Raw genomic sequence first — 7,175 nt, 5'->3', positions numbered from 1 at the left:
ACTTTGGGGATGATTTGCCCAGGATCAAACAGAGACCGTACATAGGTTTCTCTCACCCACCTCTCTCATACACACACACATGCACAAAAAAATTGACCAGTTAAAATGAAAGAATGCAATCTTAGAGCATTCACAAAATTCTAATACCATTCTAAGACATGGATTCTAAATTAAAATGTAACACAGGAGAAAGAAGCCTTGGGCTTTTGTCTAAAAAAAGGCATGGGTTGGAATTTTCAGAGTTCTATAAAATCTATGACTGATTCCTCAAGAGAAATTTAACTGAGTACATAGCAATTTTTTTAGCTGATTTTATTGGTTTATTGTCCTTAATTATATCACCAAATCCAATGCTACAACTGCTGCCTGTAGGCGTCAAAAAGCCTGGTAAAAGCCACTGGGATATTGCAGGCTCCAAGGTGCACAGTGAGAATTGGATTCAAATCACTGAGATGAACATTGCTTGCTGAAATTTTAAGATCTTTTATTTTTTAACTTTTATTCTTATTCCTCTTACCATTCAGCAGCAGTGCGACACACACACACCCTGGTTTTGATGTCAAAATAAATCTATCACTAAGACTGAAAAATTAATTACTTGCAAAAAGGCTCCATGAAAGAGACAGGCTGTTGGGCTTTAACAGCCAATACCAGTTGCCACCTGCATATGTCCTACTGAACAATTAGCATGATGCTTCCCTGTCCCCCCTGTCAGCAACTGACATGTAAGTACCTTGTCACTTCTGTGAAGTATCAATTCTGTAGCAGTTAACTGAAAATGGATAGCTTCAATTCATTGAAAATATCATTCAAATTATTATATGATGTTGATAATACTATGAGGAAAAATATCCTAGGCTTGGTATTCCAGTAACATAAGATATATAAACCATGGCATTTCTTTGAGAGTGGTAGCAATTATTCCTACTGAAATCCATTAGCCTTATTAAGGGAAATTGTTTTTCTCAATGAAAAACCATTATGTTTAAAAGAAAAAAGGTCTTTGCTTTTTTGCTTTTTTTTCCATTTCAAGGACTAACAAAATCTATATAATAAAAGCCTAAGCAACCGTTATGGCCAAACGATGAGAACAACCAGTCGCTATGAGGCACACTGACCACCAGGCAGCACTCAAAGCAGGAGCTGCCCCCTGGTGGTCAGTGCGCTCCCACAGGGGGAGTGCCACTGAGCCAGAAGCGCAGTAGCAGTGGCAGGAGCCTCTCCTGCCTCGGTAGCAGCGCTAAGGAGCAGTGAGCCAAGCGGTAAGGAGTAGTAAGCAGGCGGGCAGTAAGGAGCGAGGGGTCCTGGACTGCGAGAGGGCACAGGCCGAGTTGAGGGACCCCCCCCTTCCAGTTCACGAATTTCGTGCACTGGGCCTCTAGTTTACATTATGAGTGTTTTTTCACAGTCAGTTTCATGAGAACTAGTCGAACCTCCATTTTCTTTCTTTTTTATTGTTCATGTTCTTTCATAGTTATTTCTGTGCACACCTTATCACCATCATAAATAAAAGCACCCTAAGGTCAAGATACATATATGATTCATGTTTTTATTTAATTAATACATCACAAAGTAAATGTGTTGAATAAATGAATGCTTTAATACATTACTTTACTTTTACAGACACCATGGTTCTATAGACACCATCTCCCTCAAGCATCATAAAAAAATAAAATGAACTCAGATATTATCCCCTCTGTGGAAGAGGAGCAAAACAACTGGAGCGTTAAGTGTCCCTCAGCTTGCAAGAAGCCCGATGAGGAAAGTACTGGCTCAGAGTTCCTCAAGCCTAAATCCACGTTCTTCTCTTCCCTCTCTTTAATACATCCCTATATAAAAAAATAGCATAAGCCCCTTTCTGTCAGCTACGTCTAAAGCAAAATATATAAATCGTCACACTTGACCTGCCAACCAGGAATGCGTCCTCTGTAGATAAGCAGTGGTTGGAGCCTGCCATGGCAGACAGGACAAAAGCTTGTATTGTCAAACTAAATAACTCATCTCTTTTTTATTCAATTCAAGGGGGAGAATAGAACACAAATCCTCAATAATGCCAGACAATAGTGAGTTCATATTTCTGTTTCAACCAGTTGCTAGATGTGTGACTCTGACCCAGTGAGTTAGAGGACTAAGCTTCAGTTCATCTGCAAAAGGTGAATAATGATACAAACTTCTCACAGTGGTTATAAAGGTGTCCCTCCCCTGTTCTAGTTCCACCCAGACACTCATGTTTGGCTTTTTTCTTTCATGTAGATACTTATCTTCTAGATGTCAAGAATTCTACCATTAATTGGGCAGGAGTGGAGACTACTTAATAATGTCTCAGACTATTGACAGTGTGGGAGTTCAATTCAGAGTTGAGGCTAACCTAAACCATGGACACCTGGCATTCTCCTAGATGATATCAGAGAACATGTGGCAACAACTGACGACAATGAGGAGAAGAAAAACTCATGGGGCTTAGTGTATGGGTAAAGGACCAGGAAATTCTAGGGGGAAGGAATGAAATTCCTCTAAACACCCTCACCCACCTCCATTTGTTCTATTCCCTCCTGGAGAAATGTCATGACCGTCTTTCTTTATCCTCCCTTCTGATACTTAAGATATTAACTCTATGGTCTACTACCCTTTGAGCCTTCCCTTTTGAGTTTTGAAGTTCTAGACTGGACAAAAGAGAATTAAGGAAACCCAATACAAAACCCTGAACTGCTTCTTTCTCTTGGCCTCCTGCTCTAAAAATCCTAATTTTGTTCAGGCTTGGTGAGTGCCTCTGATTTAGTAGGAAGGAGTCTTTTTTTCTAACTTTGTTAAGGTACTAGCTCAATATTTGATTCTTTTCTGGGTGTTTGCATCTTCTTGGGGTTAAACATTGGGAGAATTTTTCCAATTTAACATTTATGCATCTTATCCATCACATTCAATATTTTTTAAATACTGATACATCAATTAAAAAACAAAACAAAACTGAGTGTCTGCTATAAGCCAAACACTACACTGGATATTGGTAATACAATGATGACCCCATCTTGTTCCTACCTTTTAGGGACTCACAGTTAAGTGGACTAGGCAGTTATGTGTACAAACAATTAACACAATGTGCTTAGTATTCAAATATGGGCTTCAACCAACAGACAAGAAAGACAAGTGTCTCATCTTTTAGGGCAGCAGAAGACACATTTGAACTGACTCTTGAAAGACAAGTAGAACTTGAGTACTAACTGAGGTGAAGTGCATTTCAAGCAAAGGAACTGGCTTGTCCCAAGTAACAGAGAGGGCAAACAGCATGGCAAAGTTTACCAACAGTTGCTCATAGGAGAGAGGCTAAAAACAATAGCTACACATGTTTGCAATACTTTCATTTGGGCTTTATCTGGTAGGCAATAAGCAGCCATTACTGGCTACTAAGCAGAGTATGGTTACATGTCTATGTGAGGATTTTCTGTACACACACACACACACACACACACACACACACACACACAGAGTAATTCTTGCAAATGTGCACCAAATAGAGGCACAAAAATGTTCATAGTAATATTTCAAAGTACAAAAGACAAAAAAACTACAACTACTCATAGCAAGATAAGTTTTACTAATATAATATCCTAAAATATTTAAAACAGTTTGATATCATCTATACTAATAATAGCCTAGGGCCGTCACCACCAGATGGCCGACCAGTCACCATGAGGGGACCCCGACTGGATGGGGGCGGGGGCGGCCTTCAAACCACCCGGTGGCCTCTAGCCCAGGCCTGGGAGGCGCTGGGGGCCGGGTGTGTGTGGAGCAGTCTTTTAAAAATAAAGAAAGGACGAGTGGCGACGTTGGCATCCCCAGAGTCGGTGGTGGGTGACAGTGATGGCCCAGGTGCAGATGGCAGTGGCTGGGGGCAGTGGGCGTGCGGCATGGATGCCTGCAGCACCGGCTGGGGCATCACACCGGCCTCAACCCTGAAATGGTGCTGCTGGCCGAGAACCTGCTGAAGCCGCTGCCTGCGGACAAGCAGATCAATACCGGGCCCTTCCTGGAGGCGGTGTCCCACCTGCTGCCCTTCTTCAATTGCCTTGGGTCCCCAGTGTTTATGCCCATCAAGGCAGACATAGTGGTAACATCACGAAAATCAAAGCTGTGTACAACACCGACCCGGCCAAGTTTCAGACCCTGCAGAACATCCTGGAGGCGAAGAAGGAAATGTATGGAGCAGAGTGGCTCAAAGTGGGGGCCACGCTGGTGCTGATGTGGCTGAAAAGGGGCCTCCGCTTCATCCAGGTCTACCTGCAGAGCATCTGCGAGGGGGAGTGGGATGAGAGCCACCCCAACCTCATCCGTATCAACACCACCAAGGCCTACAAGATGGCACTCAAGAAGTACCACAGCTGGATTTTGCAGAAGATCTTCCAGGTAGCGCTGTATGCCGAGTCCTACACGTCCGACTCCCTGAAAGTGCTCTCCAAGGGCCAGAACGTGATGGAGGAAGAGTGCCTGGAGAAGGTCTGCCTGATCCTGGTCAACTACATGGTCAGCACTGACATCATCTACGAGATGTACACCAAGATGAACACCGAGCTCAACTACAAGGTGTAGGCATGCCCAGCAGCTGGCACTCCCAGAAACAGACAAACCAGAATCACTGTGAAGCAAGCTGGAGGCCGCCTTGGTCTGCGTCTTCCAGAGTGGCCCAGAGTCTGGCTGGGGTTGCAGGGGACATCTCTGGTTTCTGAAAAGTCATTTTTGGGGTCTATCCTAACAGAGCAGTAAATAACCACCCTACTTCTGAATCACCTTTGAATTTCATGGTGGCACAGACAGACTGCCTTCATTTCAGTGTGATAAAAATCAGTTAATGTTGCTAATAAGTCAAGTCCTAGGATTTTCTGTCCCCGTCCCCCCATGTGGTGCGTGACCCTGGGGGAGCCCTGTCATACACCTCATTTTAAAAATGAGGATCTGGTGCAGTGATGTTTCGGTGTTTCGTGTCATCTAAGGATCACAAGGAGTCTGATTTGAAATTATATAGGATTTTTTTTTTTTAAGCAAACTGCTATGTGCTCCTGTGGTTGCACAGCCCAGCCTCACAGTGCTGTCAGTATAGACCCCACTCTTTCCTACTCTCTTTTTCCAGACTGTTTTTTATAGTTGAAAACAACCAGCAAGCCTTTGATGACCTTGCCCAAGGGGACTTTATTTTAAAGTTATCAGGTATGAGTAACTGACCACAGATGACTGAATTTGCATTTTTCTGCATAAGTATTTCCTTCAGGAACAGCCTACCCCACCTAAGAAACTACCTATCATGTGTGTTCTCTCAGAGGGGAGACCACAAGCCCTCCCCATGCCGAGACCCAAGGAATCACCTTGCTGTTTTAACTGTCCCTCCTGGCACTAACAAGAGCTGTATTTTGAAAGTGTTGAGGTGAATAGAGGAACCCCCAAAGAATTCATGTGTGTTAAAAACCCTATGAGGAACAATTGGTGATTTTTATGCAAACACTAAATAATTCTTAATAAATAAATCTCTACTTTAGAATAAAAAAATCCTATATAATAAAGAGGTAATATGCAAATTGACTGTCACATCCACACACAAGATGGCCACCCCCATGTGGTCACAAGATAGATGCCCCCATGTTGTCACAAATGGCTGGCAGGGGAGGGCAGTTGTGGCCGATCAGGCCAGAAGGGGAGGGCAGTTGGGGGCAACCAGATCGGCAGGGGAAGGCAGTTGGGGGCAATTGAACCGTCAGGGGAGCAGTTAGGCATCAATCAGGCTGGCAGGGGAGTGGTTAGGGGGTGATCAGGTTGGCAGGCAGAAGTGGTTAGGGGCAATCAGGCAGTCAGGTAAGTGGTTGGGAGCCAGCAGCACTGGATTGTGAGAGGGATGTCCAACTGCCAGTTTAGGCCCGATCCCTGTGGGCAGTTAGACATCTCCCGAGGGATCCCAGATTGGAGAGGGTGCAGGCTGGGCTGAGGGACACCCCCCATCCCCCGCGGTGCACGAATTTTGTGCACCGGGCCTCTAGTATATCAATAAATATCAATGCAACTAAAACCCACACTACATTGTTCAGGCATAAATACATATGTGAAGAAACTATTAATTACTGCAAGGGAGAGATAAACATGTGAATTTACCCCTTGACTAAACAATCACAAACATAAAGAGGCAGAGGTATGAAACAATAAGGCCTTTATTGTGGTATTACTTCCAAAAGCAAACCACTGGACTAAACTAAAATGTGAATAAAATATGGAACATCAATACAAGTGAATACCATATAACCTCAAAAAGAAGAAAATATTTGTGAAGTGAAGTGAACTTTAGACTAGATTTCTTAATTTAAGAAAACATTTATTATTATTATTATTTAAACCACTTTATCGAGGTATGATTGGCATATAAAAGCTGTGTTGATTTTTATGTCTACAACTCCATGAATTTAGGGGTAAGTATATACCCATAAAACCAACACCACCACCATAAACATTGAGTGAGAAAAATGACAATAACCAAGTCCAGAACAGTGTTTCAAAAATAAATACTGGAAGGAAAGAGAAAAGACTAAAAATGGTTCCCTACAAGAAGAGAGAAGGAATATAGCAGAGGACAATCTAGAAGTGAGAATTCTCTTATGGACATAGTTTTATTTTTCAAAATATAAAAATTTGATATTTGTATGATTAAAAATAAATGAAAAATAAATCAATAAAATTGAAAAAAATAAAATAAATAAAACACTGCAAGGACACTGATAAATCAATAACCCAGAAAAAATATATATTATTTCAAGTGAAAAATATAATTTCAACCAAATTTAGCAAACAGTGATTTGACTGCAGATCCATAGAAGAAAATTACCTAACCATTAATAAAGCTTCGAAGAAATTGTAAACTGAATTCGTAAGCTTAATTGTTAGTCATAATACTGCATGGGTTTTTTTTTTCTTTTTTTGCTTTGTTTTGTTTTGTCTTGAATGAACGGTTCAAAGTTGCTCTTGGAAGAGGAAGCCAGTGATAACTGTCATTTCAGGGGTCACAAAACTGACCTCACATCTCATGTTTTGTGTACATACTACATTGTTTTTCACAAAATTCCCATCTCACTTAAAATTTTAAAATGTGTTTTAATATTTAACCTTTTTCTGCAAATTATAGAATAAAATTGACCTTCAAAAAA

The 7,175-nt window shown here is 41.7% G+C and overlaps 1 pseudogene; it reads left to right on the top strand.

Moving 5' to 3' along the window:
- Nucleotides 1–3,955: 3,955 nt before the first annotated feature.
- LOC102439818 lies at nucleotides 3,956–4,584 on the top strand (annotated as a pseudogene).
- The last annotated feature ends 2,591 nt before the right edge of the window (nucleotides 4,585–7,175 follow it).

The sequence above is a fragment of the Myotis lucifugus genome, unplaced genomic scaffold, assembly GCF_000147115.1.
Source record: "Myotis lucifugus unplaced genomic scaffold, Myoluc2.0 scaffold_530, whole genome shotgun sequence".
NCBI classification, from domain to species: domain Eukaryota; kingdom Metazoa; phylum Chordata; class Mammalia; order Chiroptera; family Vespertilionidae; genus Myotis; species Myotis lucifugus.
This window is presented reverse-complemented; position numbering and strand designations above follow the sequence as displayed.